The sequence below is a fragment of the Mauremys reevesii genome, linkage group 2 (assembly GCF_016161935.1).
Source record: "Mauremys reevesii isolate NIE-2019 linkage group 2, ASM1616193v1, whole genome shotgun sequence".
Classification (NCBI taxonomy): Eukaryota; Metazoa; Chordata; order Testudines; family Geoemydidae; genus Mauremys; species Mauremys reevesii.
This window is the reverse complement of record NC_052624.1, coordinates 173,700,677-173,719,731: the sequence shown is the minus strand read 5'-3', so window position 1 is coordinate 173,719,731 and position 19,055 is coordinate 173,700,677. Positions and strand designations below refer to the sequence as shown.

At 39.7% G+C, this 19,055-nt stretch overlaps 1 long non-coding RNA gene across 1 annotated transcript; it reads left to right on the top strand.

Annotated features, from left to right (window-relative positions):
- Nucleotides 1–16,160: 16,160 nt before the first annotated feature.
- Nucleotides 16,161–18,451, top strand: LOC120397646. Its single transcript, XR_005593914.1, has 3 exons — nucleotides 16,161–16,268; nucleotides 17,823–17,946; nucleotides 18,434–18,451. It is a non-coding gene; the product is annotated as an uncharacterized LOC120397646 (long non-coding RNA).
- Nucleotides 18,452–19,055: the final 604 nt, after the last annotated feature.

Below are 19,055 nucleotides of genomic sequence, written 5' to 3'. Positions count from 1 at the left end.
AGAGAAGGGAAGGGCCACAAAGACAAAAGGGTCAACTTAATTTTTCAGGACAAATAAAAAAGGAGCAGGGATAGGACTCGATAGTTCTGGAGACTGAAGTCCTCTATTTAGCCACAGAACAGGTTCATCATGGATGTCAGGTAATTTAAGTTCCACACATCATCCTGCCAATGTACATCAACCCAAACCTGAGGGGACCTCTAGTAAGCGGGGCCGCCCAAAGAGGGGGGCAAGTGGGGCAATTTGCCCCAAGCCCCGGGCCCTACAGGGGGCCCCACAAGAATATAGTATTCTATAGTATTGCAACTTTTTTATGGACGGGCCCCCCGAAATTGCTTTGCCCCAGGCCCCCTCAATCCTCTGGGCAGCCCTGCTAGTAAGGGCAAGGTGGTTACTCAATCTCCATGCTCACTCAGGCCTTGGACTCTCTGATGAGATTGCCAACAAGAGTGTCAATTACTGCCAATTATGGTGGCAGTTTTGCAATGTAGACACATCTTCACTGGGTACTGGACTGAAGCCACCACACTTACTTTGTGTAGGACACCAAAGAGAAGAATCCGAAGAAGTGGGTATTCACCCACGAAAGCTCATGCTGCAAAACGTCTGTTAGTCTATAAGGTGCCACAGGATTCTTTGTTGCTTTTACAGATCCAGACTAACACGGCTACCCCTCTGATACAAAGAGAAGTGTGTTACTCTTCTAATTTTCATGTTTTTAATTAATATAAGGGCCAAAGTGTGACTAGTTTTGGAGTGGTTGCAAACAGGGAGGAAGCAGCACATCAATATCCCTGCTTGTGTCTTCAGTACAGGAGCTGACAACAATCAAAGCCCCTGCACTTTTTAAATGTTTGGATGTTTATCTCAACTACCTTGACATCTTTGCCTTGGGAATCTCATGAGAACAGGCTTTCCTAAGAGACCTCAGTACTTCTTGGGTTTGGATGAATCACAAATCCAGTAACTCCTATAATTTCAGTTATATGCTGTGTTTTTCACTTCTTGTGCTAAAATGCAATGTAGAATCTTAGAAATGTACAGCTGGAAGGTACCATTTGAGGTCATCTAGTTCAGCCCCCTGTGCCGAGGCAGAACCAAATATAACTCGACCTGACAGGCGTTTGTCTAACCTGTTCTTAAACATCTTTAGTGATGGGGATTCCAGAACCTCTCTTGGAAGTCTATTCCAGTACTTAACTACCTTTATAGCTGAAATGTTTTTTCCTAATAGCTAACCTAAATCCCTTTCTGCAGATTAAGTCCATTACTTCTTGTTGTACCTTCAGTGGACCCGAAGAACAATTGATCACTGTCCCCCTTTATAGCCTTTAACTTATATGAAGACTGTTATCATGTCCCTCCTCATCTTCTTTTCTCAAGAGTAAACATGCCCTGTTCTTTCAGCCTTTCCCCATAGATCAGGTTTTCTAAACCTATTATCATCTTTGTTGGCCTTCTCTGGACTCTTTCCAATTTGTCAACATCTTTCTTAAAATGTGGTGCCCAAAACTGGACACAGTACTCCAGCTGTGGCCTCATCAATGCTGAGTAGAGTCAGACAATTACCTCCCATGTCTTACATATGACACTCCTCATAATATGTCCCAGATTGATATTATTTTTTGCAATTACATCACATTGTTGACTCTTATTCTATTTATGATCCACTATAACACTCAAATCCTTTCATCAATACTACCTCCTAGCCACTTACTCTCCATTTGGTAGTTGTGCATTTGATTTTTTCCTTCCTAAGTTAAGTACTTTGCATTTATCTTTATTGAATTTCATCTTGATTTCAGACCAATTCCTCAATTTTTCAAGGTTGTTTTGAATTCTAATCCTGTCCTCCAAAGTGCTTGCAACCCCTCCTACCTTGGTGTCATCCACAGATTTTAGAAGCATACTCTCCACTCTATTATCTATGACAAGTCATTAATGAAAATATTGAGTAGTGCCGGATCCAGGACTGATTCCTGTAGGACCTCACTAGGTACGTCCTCCCAGTTTGACAGAAAACCATGGATAACTACTTTTGATATGATCTTTCAATCAGTTTTGCACCCTTTTATAGTAATTTAATCCAGACCACATTTCCCTAGTTTGCTTATGAGACTGTCTTATAGATTCATAGACTTTAAGAACAGAAAGGACCATTGTGATCATCTAGTCTGACTGCCTGCATTGCAGGCCACAGAACCTTACCCACCCACTCCTGTAATAACCTCTGACTGAGTTACTGAAAATCTCAAATCATGATTTAAAAACTTCAAGTTACAGAGAATTCACCATTTACTCTAGAACAACCCAGCAAATGCCCTGTGCTGCAATGGAATGTGAAAAAACACTAGTCCCTCTGCCAATCAGACCTGGGGGGAAATTCCTTCCCAACCCCAAATATGGCAATGAGTTGGACCCTAGTATGTCAATAAGACCCACCAGCCAGACACCTGGGAAAGAATTCTCTGTGGTAACTCAGAGCCCTTCCCATCTAGTGTCCCCTCTCTGGGTATATTTGCTACTAACAGTTGCAGATGGGCCACATGCCATTGTAGGCCTGGCCTGGCTCTGCACCCCAATGGTGGAGAGTGGTCCCTCCCACTCTGTCTTGGAGGTGGCCACTTCACCTCACTACAAACAGTAATAATACTTGCCTATCTCAACTGGAAATGCCTTGCCAATGCATCCTAGGATGGCATTAGCCTTTTTCACAGCCACATCATACTGGCAGCTCATAGTCATTCTGTGATCAACTAGTACCTCCAGGTCTTTCTTCTCCTCTGTCACTTCCAACTGATATGTCCCCAGTTTATAGCAAAAATTCTTGTTATTAGTCCCTAAGTGCATGATCTTGCACTTTGCACTATGAAATTTCATTCCATTTCTACTACTCCCGTTTTCAAGGTCCTCCAGATATCTTGTATGACATTCCAGTCCTTCTCCATATTGGCAATGCCGTATTATCCACAAATTTTATTAGCATACTCCCACTTTTTGTGTCATTAATGAAAATGTTAATTAAGATTGGTCCCAAGACTGATCCCTGAGGAACTCCACTAGTAACCTCCCTCCAGCCTGACAATTCACCTTTCAGTATGACCCTGTAATGGGGGACAACTCACAGCTGTGGCGCCTCCTGCTGGTCATCCAGGGAATTAGTTTGTCCAGCTTTTGGAGCACCCTCTGCAGGCTGATGTCCCACTTGTCACTGGACCCCGTGTCTCTCCTGGACCCCAGTGCCCCTTCTCTCAGGGTTCTGCCCCTGCAGTACCCCACAGTCTCCCTGGGTCTCCCCTCCCCGGGAAACCCCCAACCCCCTATCCCCACCTTGCCTCAGTCTTTGGCTACTGCCAGTCACCATCTAGCCCCCGCTCACTGGGGTGGACTGCAGTATAATTGCCACTCATCACCAGCAAGGAGGGTTTGGACCTGCTGCCTTTGCCTTTGCCTACCCCCAGGCTGCACACCTGCAACCCCAGTACCTATTGGCCTTCCCCCAGCCCTTCTCCACTCTAGGTACCCTATTCTAAGCTCCCCAGCAGCCAGGCCCGTCTCCCTCCACAGCTAGAGAGAAAGTGCCTGAGCTCCTGGCTCACAGCCTCTTCACTTCATCTGGGCCTGCTTGGGGCATGGCCCCAGCTGTTACTGTCTTCCCCAATCACCCTAGGAATTGGCTCCCTGGGGCAGCCTTTTTCCCTGGGCTGCTTTAAGCCCTTTCAGGGCTGGAGCCGGTGACCACCCCACTACAGACCAGTTCTAGTCTCCCCTTTAGCCAGTTCCTTATCCACATTTCAAATCTCATATTAATCCCCATTTTCTCCAATTTAACTAATAATTTCCCATGTGGAACTGTATCAAATGCTTTACTGAAATCTAGGTAGATTAGATGTACTGCATTTCCTTTGCCTAAAAAATCAGTTATCTTCTCAGAGCAAAATGGATACAAAGATCAGGTTGGTCTGGCACGATCTACCTTTTGTAAAACTATGTTATATCTTTCAAAATTTGTTCCAAGACCTTGCATATGTTTGAGGTCAAACTAATCCACCTGTAGCATTTTACACCCACTTTGCACAGATGTAAATTGCTACTTAAGGTGCAAGATGGTGAAATATCAGGCCCATTGTATATTCCGGTGGAGAATTAGGCCCTGTGGGCTCAATCCTTAGGTGTACTGAATTTATACTCTGTACAGCTGAAGAAAGAGGGTGGGGAGGAAAAAAGTAGCTCTAAGCCACCTTTCTATTGACTTGATGATGAAATAACTCTTCATGCAACTGCTTGACATTAAGCCACCTGTAACCAATTATCTGTCCAGCCACTTTCCACCTCTCATATGTCTCTGACATGACCCCAACATCAAGAAGGGGGAGGGGGCCTAGATCCAGTTACACCAGTTTTGCCCAACCTATAAATTTCCCTATAATAGAGGGGGATACTCAGCTTCTCTTTTACAACAGCATTTGGGCTGCTTTGTACTGCCTTAGTGCCACAAAACAACCAGAGCTGGGGCCCAGGATAGAACCCTATATCTAAATACATAGATTTTCTTCAGTCTGAATTATCATCTTAAACCAGGATCTTAGGAACGTGTGTGTGTGGTGTGAGTGTATGAGAAAGAGACGGTATGTCTCCATGGCAGCCAAGTACAGTTGAACCTCAGAGTTAAGAACACCTCGGGAATGGAGGTTGTTCACAACTCTGAAATGTTCATAACCGAACAAAACATTATGATTGTTCTTTCAAAAGTTTACAACTGAACATTGACTTAATACAGCTTTGAAACTTTACTATGCAGAAGAAAAATGCTGCTTTCCTTTTATTTTTAGTAGTTTACGTTTAACAGAGATCTGTACTTGCTTTTTTGTGGGGGATGGGATCTCTGCTGCTGCCTGGTTGTGTACTTCTGGTACCAAATGAGGTGTGTGGTTGACTAGTCAGTTTGTAACTCTGATGATTGTAACTCTGAGATTCTACTGTATATAAGCATTACCTGTGAAAATGAGGTTTTGTATAGTGGGTGACTAGTTACAGTTGCCTTCTATCAGAAGTGTTGCATGAGCAAGTTACATTTGAAGGAAGTGACAGGCACTTACTTGAGCTATTAGGCTACTTGGAAGAATTGTGGAATCATTGTTATGATATCTGATCACAAGACTTGTCTCCTTGTCTGAATTTCTCTTTGACAGGTATTATGAAGTGCAGGTCAGCTAAGGTGGACTTATTAGGCAATGCCTAATGTGTCTCTTCTACCTGACAGAGACAAGGTGGGAGAGGTAATAACATTTATTGGACCAACTTCTGTTGCTGAAAGAGACAAGCTTTTGAGCTACGCGGATGTCCATTTAAGATCCATAATGAGTTTTCCTAATGAAGGAAAAATAGAAGCCATAGAAGGCACCACCCAGAGAGTGGAAAGGACACTGATGGAGGGAAGAAAGTTCCATAAGAATGGGAAGTGTCTGGAGAAAAACCAAGACATTTGGAAAGTTGCTTGACAAGCGGATTTTGGCTGGGTTGCCCAGTTAATTGAACAATCCCCATCCCATTTAAGTAGGCATGGCTGTATAGCCATACAAACTCAGAAACAGGCACAGGAACTATACAGGGGCAGCACAGGAAGCTTTTTAAGGAGGCACATTTCAGAAGGCACAGTGATGAAGCATGCTTTCTTCGTGGCTAGCCAGAATTTCTCACTTTTCTTACTTCAGAGCTGTTCATCCAGAACATAAGCTTTTCTTGGTGGGACATCCCTCTCTCTTTTCTATGCTGTAGGGAATTATGCTCAAATCAGAGAGGACTCTTTAAAACTAACTCTGGAAGCCAAAAAAATACTTTATCTGTGATACTACTATACTTATGACCAGCCTTGCTCATATTTATGGAGGGTTAGATGAGAGAATGTTTGGGACACTGTAAAAAAGTACAGTGTTTTCAATTCACTGGTGATGCAGGGACTTTATTTTAGTCAGTTGGATCAAATTTTTATTTCAGTTACGCCAATGTGAAGTGTAACTCCACATTACGTAGAAAATATGAAGGCAGATCCTCAGCTGATGTAAACTGGTGTGGCTCCATTCACTTTGATTATAGGAGTTGAAGGTTGGTCCTATGATTTCAATGGAGCTATTCTGGATTCATACTGGGGTGACTGAAATTAGAATTCAGCCCAATTGGTCTGCAAAATGGATACAATTTTAATTGGAAGAATTACTTGTGTAGGGACATTATACTGAAATTTGATTATCGCTATTTCTACAAGTGTAACACTCTGTAGGAAAATCAATCCTGCTTCTGTAATGAAGAAAAACAAGTCATTTTCAAAAGGAAATATGATTATACATTCACAGTTTAGGTAGAAGAAACAGAAGGCAGCTTAATACAGTGCAGGCTTGCTCAGAGGGAATATCCACTAGCTGAGGCCAGCATAACAAGATTGGATTCCAGTTTAATGTGGCTGTGACTCAAATCCCATTGGAGAGTTTGTTTGACAATCTGACAAAGTTATCTCAAGAAAAATAGGTTAAAAAACATAAACTTGACTTCAGTAACTGCATTTTCTCTTCAGCATGTAGAGTATTTTGCCTGGAGGCCCCCTCAGCCTGAAGCCCCACAGGTAATACTACTTTGTGCCTCTACATAAACCAAAATGTTTTAGCAGGCATTTTGAACAAAGAAAAGCCTTGCTATGTGATCTTAATGGGGGAAGCATTTTCTCATGCCTGTATATGAAAAAGAAAGTGAGAACGATATGAAATGTAACTGTTGCCAGGTCGTTGATGCAATTGCAGTGACTTCTATTACTGCTTAGATTATGTTTCAGTAAAAGTCTATTCCCCTCTGGATGCATGTGAGAAACTTCTATTTAATGTTGACTCACAATACTTAACATTTACATAGATCTTCTCCCTTATAGATCTCAAAGACACTCACAAAGATGAGTGAGTATCGTTATTCTCATTTTACAAATGGGAAACTGAGGCACAGAGAAATTTGCTGTGTGACCTTTGGGACAAATTGTGCAATCAGTAGCAGAGCCAAGAATCATTCTAACACCTAGTTTTATGAAGAGCTTTACTTACCATGAGCTGACTTCCACATAGAGAGAATGTAACCCTACAACACTGGTAGCAACTCTTTCTATGTGTCAGCCACAACTAATAGCATCCTAGGAATGAACTGGAGATAAATTGCTATTCCAAGGTACCCAAAAAAATGACCTGGCCCTCATTGCCCAAAAGAAAGAATGAGTGAGACAGGCTTCACAAGGCTGCCAACTCCCGCACATTGTAAGGCAGCTAATGAAGCTGTTCTGTAAAATCCCTCCCATATGTCAGCAACGATCTCAGGATGCCTTGCTGAGTTCAGAAGAGTGTGTGCGGGCTGATGTGTACAGCCTGGGTCGGGTAGTCAGGCACTCTGGGCTCTGTCATTAACCTCTCTGTGTGACCTTAGACAAATCATTTCCCTTCCCCAAGTTTCAGTTCTCCCCACTTATAAAATGGGACCTTTCAGGGTTCTTGTAAACCCTAATCAATTAGTTCCCTATTCTCCTACTGGAGGATATGAGTAACTCCTACTAAGGGAGAATTGTGTCCTTAATGTTTGTAAAAACATTGTAAGATGCTCAAATGAAAGCAGCTGTATAAATGTGAAGAATTATTATTACGTTTGAGTGGAAAAGGTCTGAATGGGGAACTTGTCTAAAGAAAGGAATTGTTGATCTGAGTCTCCTATAGGGGTTTACTGTAGAGCCCCAGGGAACTGCAAGCATCTTAGAAAAGGTCTGTGGATTGAGTATCTGTTGGGACACCCAGGCAAAAGTACTGTTGTTTAGTAAATATTGCAATATTGCAGAGAGTTCTTGGTAATTAATTAACTAACATTAGGTTTGGTTTAGATTTGGTTTATCCAATATCATTTCCTATTTCTTTTATAGATATTTTCTGTGCCTTTATTACTGTATTTAAATATTTATATATTATAGGCAACCCAGTTGCCCTTTCACTTGTCATCAAAGGTAAGCCCTTAAAACTCACTACACTCAGAACAGAGATGCAGGAAGAGTATCAGGAAACTTCAGTCTGTCCTGATAAATTGTTGGAAAAAAATCCCTGAGTGGTAGGCATATAACAAAAATAATTCCAAACGCTACTTATTAGCCGCCTTCAGAATACGACTTGCCACTCCAAAATAATGTCTGAATGTAATACATTTTGTGCTAATGAAATGTTTAATGTTGACTAAGAAGATACTATGTTTACATAGCCATTTTTCTAACTATAACTCTTTAATAAAGAGCCTACCACATAAGAGTGGTTAATCTTTTTGTACATTTCTAGAAGAAAAGCAGACCAATTCGCAATCACACCAAATACTAATGTGAAATGCCAAAGCCTGGGGTCTATCCAAACTGAATTTAGGCCCCAGCTCAACAAAGCACTTAAGCTTATACTTAAAGCACACATATAGTCCCATTGACTTCATGGGACTGCTAACATGCCTGAAGTCAAACGTGCTGAAGTACCTTGCTGAATCAGGGCTTTAGCACAGTTTAGGAGGGTGAACTCTCCTGCACTCACTTTTGCATTCATCTGATCCCACAGCCACAATGTGTAGGGCTAGTTCCCCTGCATTAAATTAAAGCACCAGGCTCTGAATTCAATATTTTTCTGACTAATCTATTTTGGATCATATGCTTTGACCATCATTGTGATATCTCAGTACCTTTGGAAAATAAAGCCAGCTACTTTATCCACTGTATTAAAATTTGTATTAACACCCCTGGGAATTCACATGTATGTTTTGGTCACTGGTGGAAGTCTATATTGTTTTATGAATGGAACAGAAACTTATTGAGAATTAAGGAAATTTAATATAAATAAAATTGAATATAAAAGCTATAAATCACAAACAAAATGTTTTTTCTAGTTCATACTTAGAATTACATGCAAGAAAACTGTCATGCAAATCAGAGTTAATTTATAATGCATTTGGAGTCTTCTACCAAAAAAATGACAAAATGAAGACAACTAATGTTACCCTTTGACTACCAAAGAATGAAAGAAATTAAAGACAAAAAAGTTCCATTTAGTCATCTAGTCCAGGGGTAGGCAACCTATGGCACGGGTGCTGAAGGCGGCACGCGAGCTGATTTTCAGTGGCACTCACACTGCCCGGGTCCTGGCCACCAGTCTGGGGGGCTCTGCATTTTAATTTAATTTTAAATGAAGCTTCTTAAACATTTTAAAAGCCTTATTTACTTTACTTACAACAATAGTTTAGTTATATATTATAGACTTAGAGAAAGAGACCTTCTAAAAACGTTAACATGTATTATTGGCATGCAAAACCTTAAATTAGAGTGAATAAATGAAGACTTGGCACACCACTTCTGAAAGGTTGCCGACCCCTGATCTAGTCTAATAGCCTATGATTATTCCTTTCTTTACATTATATTTTCTAGTGCTTTGTTCATTCTAGGTTTAAATATCTCCAAGGATAGACTCTTGGTACTACACTGATTATTGTTCTCTCAGGGCCAAATCTTTAAAGGTATTTAGGTGCCTAATGATGTCAATGGCCATCTAGTGAGATTTTAAAAAGTGAGTGGGAACCTAACTCCCATTGATTTTTCTTCTGTAAATTCCACAAGGTCTTATCTGCACCTTTAGGCATCTAAATACCTTTAAAAATCTGTCCCTTGGTGCCTAGAAACTCTAGTGATTGGTACTATATAAAATCCTAAAATAATTAAGGAAAGAAAAATAAGGACTTTCACCATGTCTGATCAGAGTCTAGGAAACAATATATACATTTCTCTAGATTTGAGTTACCACTTCAAGTTGTAAATTTCAGTGAAAACAATAAAGTGGAAGGCCAAACTGATTATCAATTATGCTAGCAAAACACCCCATTCCCTATTTATGTATTATATTTAGAGTAAATGGTTTCCAGACAATAAATCCTGACCCAATGATATGCCAATGCTTCTTTTGAGAAAAATACTTAAAGGTGACCTGCAAATAAAAATAAGCACAGTGTTCTTTTTTATTTCTTTATTATGATTCATTGCTTTAATTTTGTTTTTATTTTATTTTAGTTTTCCATTCTTGATGGGTGGGGTTTTTTCTCTTAGAAACAATGGGTAAAATCCTGCCCCATTGAAGTCATTGGGAGTTTTGCCAAGATTTCACCTATCAGGAATAGTATAATAGGAGATGTGGGAATTTTGACCCAAATGTTCTTTACTTATTGAAGTTAAATAAGCATTATTAAATAGAGTTTTAAAAATCAGACTAAAATTCCTTTCCCTCCCAAATAGCATGGCATTCATGCTCTTTACTCTTTTGAAGTTACTATTTCATTAGTTATCATAGATTCCTCTTCACAGATTCTTCTAGGCTACACAGGACCTGAATTTATAAGTTAAACACAATGCCTCCTTCCCCTCCTCTTATCTCTCAGCCATTATATACCATAAAGAAGCAATACAACCAAAAAGCACACAATCCTAATTGTTTTTTCTTTACTGGTCACATTTAAGACTTTTAAGTTAGTTGGATAGTCCAGTTCACTGAACGTTTATTCTAACACTTCATTTTAGAGCTACAGACATTGACACATAGTGGACTTTCTAACAGACAAGCCCTTCCATTGTCACTGTTTGGAATAAAGTGATATTTACAATTTTTAAAACTTTTGTATTTTTATTTTCACATTTTTAAAATACTCTTCATGTATAAATACATTGCAGAAGCTGAAGGAGATTCAAATAATATCTACATAATAGCCCAGATGATATCTCCTTTGCAATCAAATCACTGGAGATTTCAAGGTCATTTGAGCATGACAGATTTCAGATGGGACAAAACAAAATGGGAGTTGCTACGAAGCGACAGAGAACTCAATAAGTGACAGAGGCATCTCTGCTGGAGCAGCTGAAAGTTGTTGCTACTGAGGGGTTTCTGCAGTATAAAAAAGGAAAACAAGACAAATTTATTGCTGATATTTTTATTGATTAAACTTCAGGTTACATCTGAAGTAAGTGTATCCAATGGCAATATATTCTCCAAAATCACATGTCCAATCCAACTAATCTGATGATAAACACACAGTTGTGCAGAAAGTATGTATTAGTCAGTTCTTTGCTGTGACATAGGATATAAAAAAATTTGAGAGAGGGAAAGAAAGCCTTGATATTAGAAACATGCTTGTAATGTTGCATTGCAACCACAATGCTCTCCTAATAAATAAAAGGAATTATATGTTAGTAAGAGCAAGGTAAGGCAGAGCTGAAATATGAGAAAATGGGATATAAATCTGTCCTCACATCTAATGTGCCTAAGCTTTAAAAATGCAACTTCATGTCCTAACTCACACAGATATCAGCTTATCATCATGTGCATGTTAAAAAGGGGAGTGCGTAGGACAGCAGGAGGGAAAATATAGCCGCAAGCAGAGTACAGCATGTAGACAACTGGATATCAGCAGATTTAAGGACTTCAACAACTGGGAGATTTTGTAAGAGAAGACGTTTATGTTCTTTCTGTAAACATATCTATAGTCACACTGCCACTAGATCAAAACATTAGGTAAAACAGATCCCTAGTGTAAAACCACTGAAATTATATAAATGCTTCTTTCTGCACAATGCTAATCCCAGTGAGATTACACCTCAGCCCAGTATCTTCTACTAAAATTCTGCTACGTACCCTCTACAACACTTGCCATTGTCCTGGAACATTTTCTCTTCCTCTTAACTTTTGGAACTCAGTATTAATGCCCTGGGATCCTCACTAACTGATGGTCAAAATATAGTGAAGGGGAATCCATTCCCATCAGGACTTGCTTTGACTATGTGATTCTATTTGACCTTTCCCTTGAAATATGCATTTGGAAATCTGTGTTTGAACAGAAACATAAGAACCGATCTCCATGCAGTGCAATCCCTAACCTAGTTTACATCAAATTTTATCCAATATAGGGGGAAAGTCCCCCAATAATGTAGAATGGCCCAGTCATCTCCTTATACCTCCATGGGCCCTTTGAGCCTCACTTACTCTTTTGGGTGATAAGACGGATAATGGTGTCTGTTGTATAGGCGCTCAATGCTATTCAGTGGAATTCACACTGCAAGGCAGGAAATCTACTGAAAAACAGACTGGAGCTGTCCAGCACTAGTGTAGTCATCAAGTGGGCATCCCAAAGCTTTCACCCATCTCTTCATTTCAGACAGCTTTTTCACAGTCTTATACCCCACCCTCAACCCCCACCATCCACCGGAGTGATTGTTATTTTACTGCATCAATCCCAGATTAGCCACATGTGAAGTTAGCTGCACTCACAGCCCATCTCACCCACCAAACTGAAAGCCTATGAAGTCACTGGTCTGATACTTCTAGTTGTTTCCAAGACCTGAAGAGCTCTATGAAACCTCAAAAGTTTGTCTCCCCCAACAGAAGTTGGTCCAATAAAAGATATTACCTCACCCACCTTGTCTCTCTAATATTCTGGGACTGACACAGTTAAAAAACACTGCATGCTTCCACAGCAAGGCAGTCCAAGGAGTAAGAGATCCAAGGTTGCTCCAGAACACTTGTACACCATGGGTTAGAGTGTAGTGTCACCCACTAAATCATCAGTATACCTTTATAGCCCATTTTCACCATTTATTCTTGAACAGTGATGAATTTCATTCCACTGGATAGCAGATGTATCCTTCTTTCCCAGTCATCCATCTCTGCCTTCTTCTACAAATTCTATATTTATAGAGATTTTTATCTGTTCACCTACAGTACATACACAGCAAAATATAAATGGGGAAAAATTGCAAGACGAAATACAAACTGATGGATTACGAGTCAGACTGAATCAGTTTGTAGATTTGAACAATTATATTCATTAATTCAATCAGCTTTCTGTTAATAGTATGGGTTTGATTGCCAACTTGCCTACAGGTAAAACTCCATCAAAATTACAGCTATCAATTAGTCCCCATTTTTATAAACTATGTGTGGGAAAAAATATGTTGTCATGCCTGTTCTTCCAGCAGCAATATGCAGCTTTTCTAAAACAACCAAAAGAGCAGTCTGGGACATAGTACCACAGTGACCTCAGCTGGCCACTTGAGAGATCACAACAAAGAAGGGAAAAGGAACACAACCTTCACAGAGTGTTGAGAACAAGTTCTAAATCAAAGTTTGCATTGCTCTGAATTTTAGATATGTGCAGATGGTAAGAGTACTTGTTCTTATTTTAATACACCAGTATCCAGTGGTTTGCCACTACTGGTAAATTAGACTATTGTGATAGTATTTTAGGCTTGCTTTCCCTATTTAAGGGCTTGATGCTGTGACAAACTGAACACTTCCTAACAAATACTGAGCATTCTCAACTCTTAGCTTGAAGGCAGTCAGTGCTTTTCAGTCCTATGACCCTCAATGATGAGCCACTGCACTGTATCTTAGTCTGCTGTCACTATTCATCACAGATTCAGAAGTGAATACTTTAACCCATAATGGAATTTGAGCTGCTTCAACCCCAATATCACATTCAGACTGGGTGTGCAACAGACTCAGATCCATTACATTAATCAGATGGGTACCAGATGATACAGCTGAGGTCTTATTCTGGATTGGCATTAATTAGATATTGATTTTACATACACAAACAAGCACATGTGCACACATCAGAGGCCCGTTCAAAATGTGCCCCCCAGTACCTATAAGCAATGTAAACCTTACACAGGCATGTACAAAAACAAAGCTTAAATGGTTTTCATGGAATTTATTGGAATGGATTGCCATCTACTTATCAATAGCATGTTGTTCAAAAGATTAAAGTGTGGATTCACGGGTTAAAGTGAGGCATTAAATATAATCTCATGACAGATCAATATTTTTATGAGCATTTGAACATTTGATCCAATGTGAAATTTTACCATTTCTTCCAATTAGCCCAGCTTTGTATAGGTGGCAAAATATAAATGAAATTCCACCTGCCTTTTGTCTTCTACCCTTTAAACCAGATTGTCAGCTGGGACAGAAGATCACTCTAGTCAGGGGTGCTGGAACAATTTGTATAGTGGGGGTACTGAGAGCTAATGAACCAAACTGTAAACCATGTATATGATGGAAACCACTTCATGCTAGGGGGGTGCAACAGTGCCCCCAGTACCCCTAGTTCCAGCACCTATGACCATAGTAACAGACAAATGTCCTTTCCACAAACAAAAAAACAACATTCCATAGTGAAATTACAGTTTTCCTCCCATGCATTTTATTTTCTCACAAAAAAGTTAGAGGTTAAAAAAATGACTTTAGCTGTTAGTGTATCCATGAAAACCTGATTTATCTATTTATTTATTTATTGTCATTTTCACAACTGGTAGGGACTTTTATTTATTTATTTTTGGCAGTAGTTCAGCTCATGAGTGAATGAAGACAAGAGTAAATATTTAAGATATTTTCTCCCCATCAAGGTGAATAAATTCTATATATGTCAAAAAAATCTATGGGCCAGGTCCTTAGCTAGTGGAAATCCATGTCAATGAAGTCAGTGAAGTTATATTGATTTACACTAACTGAGAATATGGCCTCTTATTTATCTATTCACTGTGAATAAATTCAATGGTCCACAGTGCCCCCCTGGATCTGTGCCACTTTCTGCTAGGATAGTCATTGGTCCAGAGACAATGAAAGAGAAAATCTGTTGGTGGGAGGAAGCTGTTGCAGTGTTGGGGAGCAGAGCAGGGGCTAGACAGCAGGGCAGGCCAAAACAGTGGGCAGTATTGGCCAGGAATGAGGCAGAGCGATAGTGTTCATTCAGTGCATCACCTCAGCTCCTTTCTCAGTGAGATTTCAAAGGAGTCCTAGCTTCACCTAAAGCTGCTCCTCACAATCCTGAGCATGAGCCATGGACATATTATCTATTCTCTTTCAGGGGATTTCCCCTTTGGGATTGAGGAGACCAGGCTGGCCATATGTATCTATACATCGATTGTCAGCTGTATTTTATTTTACAGTACTACAAACAAGTCGTGTGCGTGCATTGGTTTTCTTAAAATTTAGTTTACAGACTGCTTTTCTGCTCACATCATCTGGTGAACTGGAGAAAATCCAGAGGTTGTTCATGTGTCAGAAAATGTTGTTTTTAGGCAAATTCCACCCACTGCTATCAGCAGAATAGACATTTTTATTCTAACTGCAGCCTGGAGTCAGTTTTGTTGTGTGTGTTCTAATGTGTTTCAGACTGGCCAAGTTTTTTCATGGGGGTGGATGTTGGCTTATTGGTTATGGAAGCCTGTGTGGTCATCCTACCAGAAATAAAAAGTCCTGACATTAGAGCAGTAGAAATAATAATGTTGGTTTTCTTCCCACTAAGTAGAAATAACATGCTTTGTTCCACCTATTTGAAATACAGAGTACCTGACACTAAGTGGTATATAATGTTTCATTTTCATGGGAAATTTCTAAGCATCACTACACAGTGCCAGAGCACAGCACAGCCACAAGGGGTCAGGTGCCAAGGTCACCACCAATAGGCCAATCCTTAGCTCCAAGTTATACTGATTTATAGCAGCCGAGGATCTGGCCCAGAAAGTTTATTAAACTGACTACTTGAAAGAAGTGATTTTTCAGCTTTGTACCGTGAGATCCATTAAGGACGTATGTGAGCCTCTTCCAATCAAAGACTCTAAGCCCCAAGAACTTTGTCATACCAAATTGTCTGGCAAGCAAGAAACAGTGACCCTGGGTTAACCAAATAAACAGTTTATGAAATAGGATAGCATTGTATACAACTGACTCTGGATGTCTATATAGTCACCTAGCTAACCCCATGCTTTTCTTACAGCATGAATTCTGTAAGAAAAAATTTTTTAGAAGAAGGGCGAATGCTTACATTTTTATTCCACTAAATTAAATGAAAGAATAAACAATAAGGGTCAGATTCTCTGATCCTCTCTAGCCTCTTTGCAATGCTATGGTGGCACAAAGGGACTGGGACCTAGCTAGATCTTGCCAGGATTATTGCATTGTTGGTATATTAATCATTTTTAAATATAGCTAAGTATTGTTTGTAATTCAAAATGTAATCAGAATTTTTGAAAGAGTCTAAGTGTATATTTATATGATAATCAGCATTTTAAAATCTCCAGGCCACACTCAACCCTGGTGCATCCATGTACAACTGTTTACTTCAGCTCTGATTCAGCTCCACTGATCTTGTCCAAGAGAAATTGATCAATGTGATGCATTTTTAAGGTATGTGAATTCTGATACCCCTTCATGAGAAAAAAAATTGAAATAATAAGTAAAAGCAAACTTGCATGCAATTCTTGTGGAAAGGATTATTTCCTTCTATTCAGATGCATATATAATTCAAGTATTTTTTTTTACAGTCTCCTGTGGGGAATTTCTGTATTCTCAGCTCATAGTGTTTTATGCTAGACTTCAGAATGAACTTGTTTTGTAATCGTCCCCCACCTTGAGGTGATCAGGAACAATAACTTTCATTCAAATCATGACAACTGAGAAAAAAGTTACAAAAGCAACAATTAATATTTAAAAAATCTATAACCTTTGCATGTGTATAGAGCGTTTCATTCAACAACTCATGAGGCAGACATGGATTATTTTACCCATTTTATATTGGGTAAACTGGGGGATAAATAACTGGGTTCAGTTCCTTGTTCTGCCACAGACTTCCTATGTGACCTTGAGTAAGTCACTTAGGCTTTCTATGCCTACATTCTCCATCTGTTAAAAATGTGGATAACAGCATTTCCCTACCTCACAGCAGTGTTGTGAGGATAAATACATTAAAGATTGTGAGGTGCTCAGATACTACAATAACAGGAGCCACATAAGTGCCTTATATCTACATAGAACAAGAGTCCTAATTCTCAGACTCATGCTCCAACCTCTGCACACACTTCCTTAAAATAAGTTATTATTCAATTAACAAGCCACACTATTTGATTGTTCAGAAATAGAAAAACACTAGAAGAAAAAGATACTCAAAGGAAAGAAAAAAAGAAAGAACCATACATACATTCTCATGCAAATATTTTAAACTACTTATTGCAGTTCATGGACCAGATTCTCAGCTGGCATAAATCGGTGTAGCTATACTGCAGTAAGTAGTGCTGCACTGATTTACACCAGCTGAGACTCTAGTCCATTATTGTAAGATCAGCCACTGTTCTTAGAGGCCATTTAAAGGGCCATATCAATTACAATACTCTGCCTCGGCATATCAGAGCTTTAACACTGAACTTCCTAGCTTTTATGAATTTAAGTTTACACTTATTTTAATATCATTTTTATGTCACAACCTGACTGCAGATCCAAAAGCTGACTGTGTCAAGGGAATTTGGTGTTTTACATTTAGAAGGAACATTTAATGAATTATGCTGCCCCCCAATAACCCCTATTTCATTTGTATATAGTGCTCAGGGCTAAGGATTGTCTTCCTGATCCTTAACCTGATATTATTGCAGCATGTTTCTAGAGTGGTCACATTAGACTGCTTCCATCCTTTGGGCCTAGTCCTGCAAGGTGCTGAGCACCCTCTACTGAGGAACTACAGAAGGCATTAAAACAATAGTAAATTTAAGCTTACAAAATCCAAAAAATTCAGAGTAAAATCTGAGACTATCTCCTTACTTCACATGGGTGATGAGTGAAAGGCATTATGTAAACACCACTTCTTATTGATTGCTTAATATTATTTACTGCTTTTTATATCACTTGATAGTAATGTTTTAAATGAAAATGTAGATACCCTATAATATCCTATCCCTTTATTCCCTGGAGGCATTAATGATTCAGCATTTGCCTTTCAAGTTTCTACTAACTGAACTTGTCAGCTTGCAGTTCTGCATCATCAGGAGATATGGATCAGAGTTTAAGTTGATGTCAGACTTGCCTAAGAAGAATTGTATCCGGTACTATACTGATAAATTATCATTATTATTATTATTGCTATTTATTATTTCACAGCTATTCAAGCTAAAACAGTTATAGGGATAATCAGACCTCAAGCTTCAGGGTGTAAATTGGTTGAAAGTAAGAGTTAGCAGTAAGATTTCCCACCGCCGTCACCACCATCTCGCCCCGCATCAAAGCAGTGGTATATTTGGCTTGATGCATTATGGATTGTTTCACTTCTCTCTGAGGCGTCAGACAATTGTCATTATGCTTTGGATAATTAATTTTACCTATATCCCTATTTCACTTTTGCATTTCTTTTGAATTTTTTGAAATATGTAATTATTCTGAATCCATATATGGTATATTTGTAATATATATAGCTAAAAATTAAAGCTTTTGCAGAATCAGTGAGGTTTATGATGAAGATGAAGGCGCAACTGCCAGTCTGCCTCAGGTCCAGCATCTGAGTTCTATTCTTTCATAGATGTGTTCAGGCTGTCTGTCTATCCAGGAAAAATAGATCCTACATTCCATTCTCTTCAGTGAGCTCACACAAGAAGATCATGCTATGTGAGAAGTCTGTACCAAAATGGATATAAGAAGAGGGGATATATTGCAAAATAGAAGTGAAAAACAGAAACCTATGGCAAATTTTTCATAGAGTAACAAATATGTAATATTATTTTTTCTGATTCTGACATTGGAGGCTATATCATTTGCCACATCCTAAACCCTAGTCAAGTGGGATGTTACTTCCTTCTATAATAGTAGCACTTAAGGATTATTTCTGGTCTCAGTCAGCATTCTGGGCCTCTGTTTCTCCAGCAGGTCCTTTCCCTTTTCCCACTACATATTACACAACTGCATCATGACACCTAGTGTCATAGGTGAGAGCATAGGCGCTGACTTATATGGGGCTGGCCACAGCCCCAGCCGCCAGCTCAGAGCCCTCCCCCTCTGACTGGGCACCCCCCCCCCCATCCCCACAGCCCTGACCCAGCCCCTGCTCTGCAGCAGCACCCCTGGGCCCCCCCCAGCCCCTCCCCCCAGCCCCCCCACCCCCCAGCTGACAGCCATGCTGGCACCACAGGCTGCCACCCCATCCCCCCCAACCCC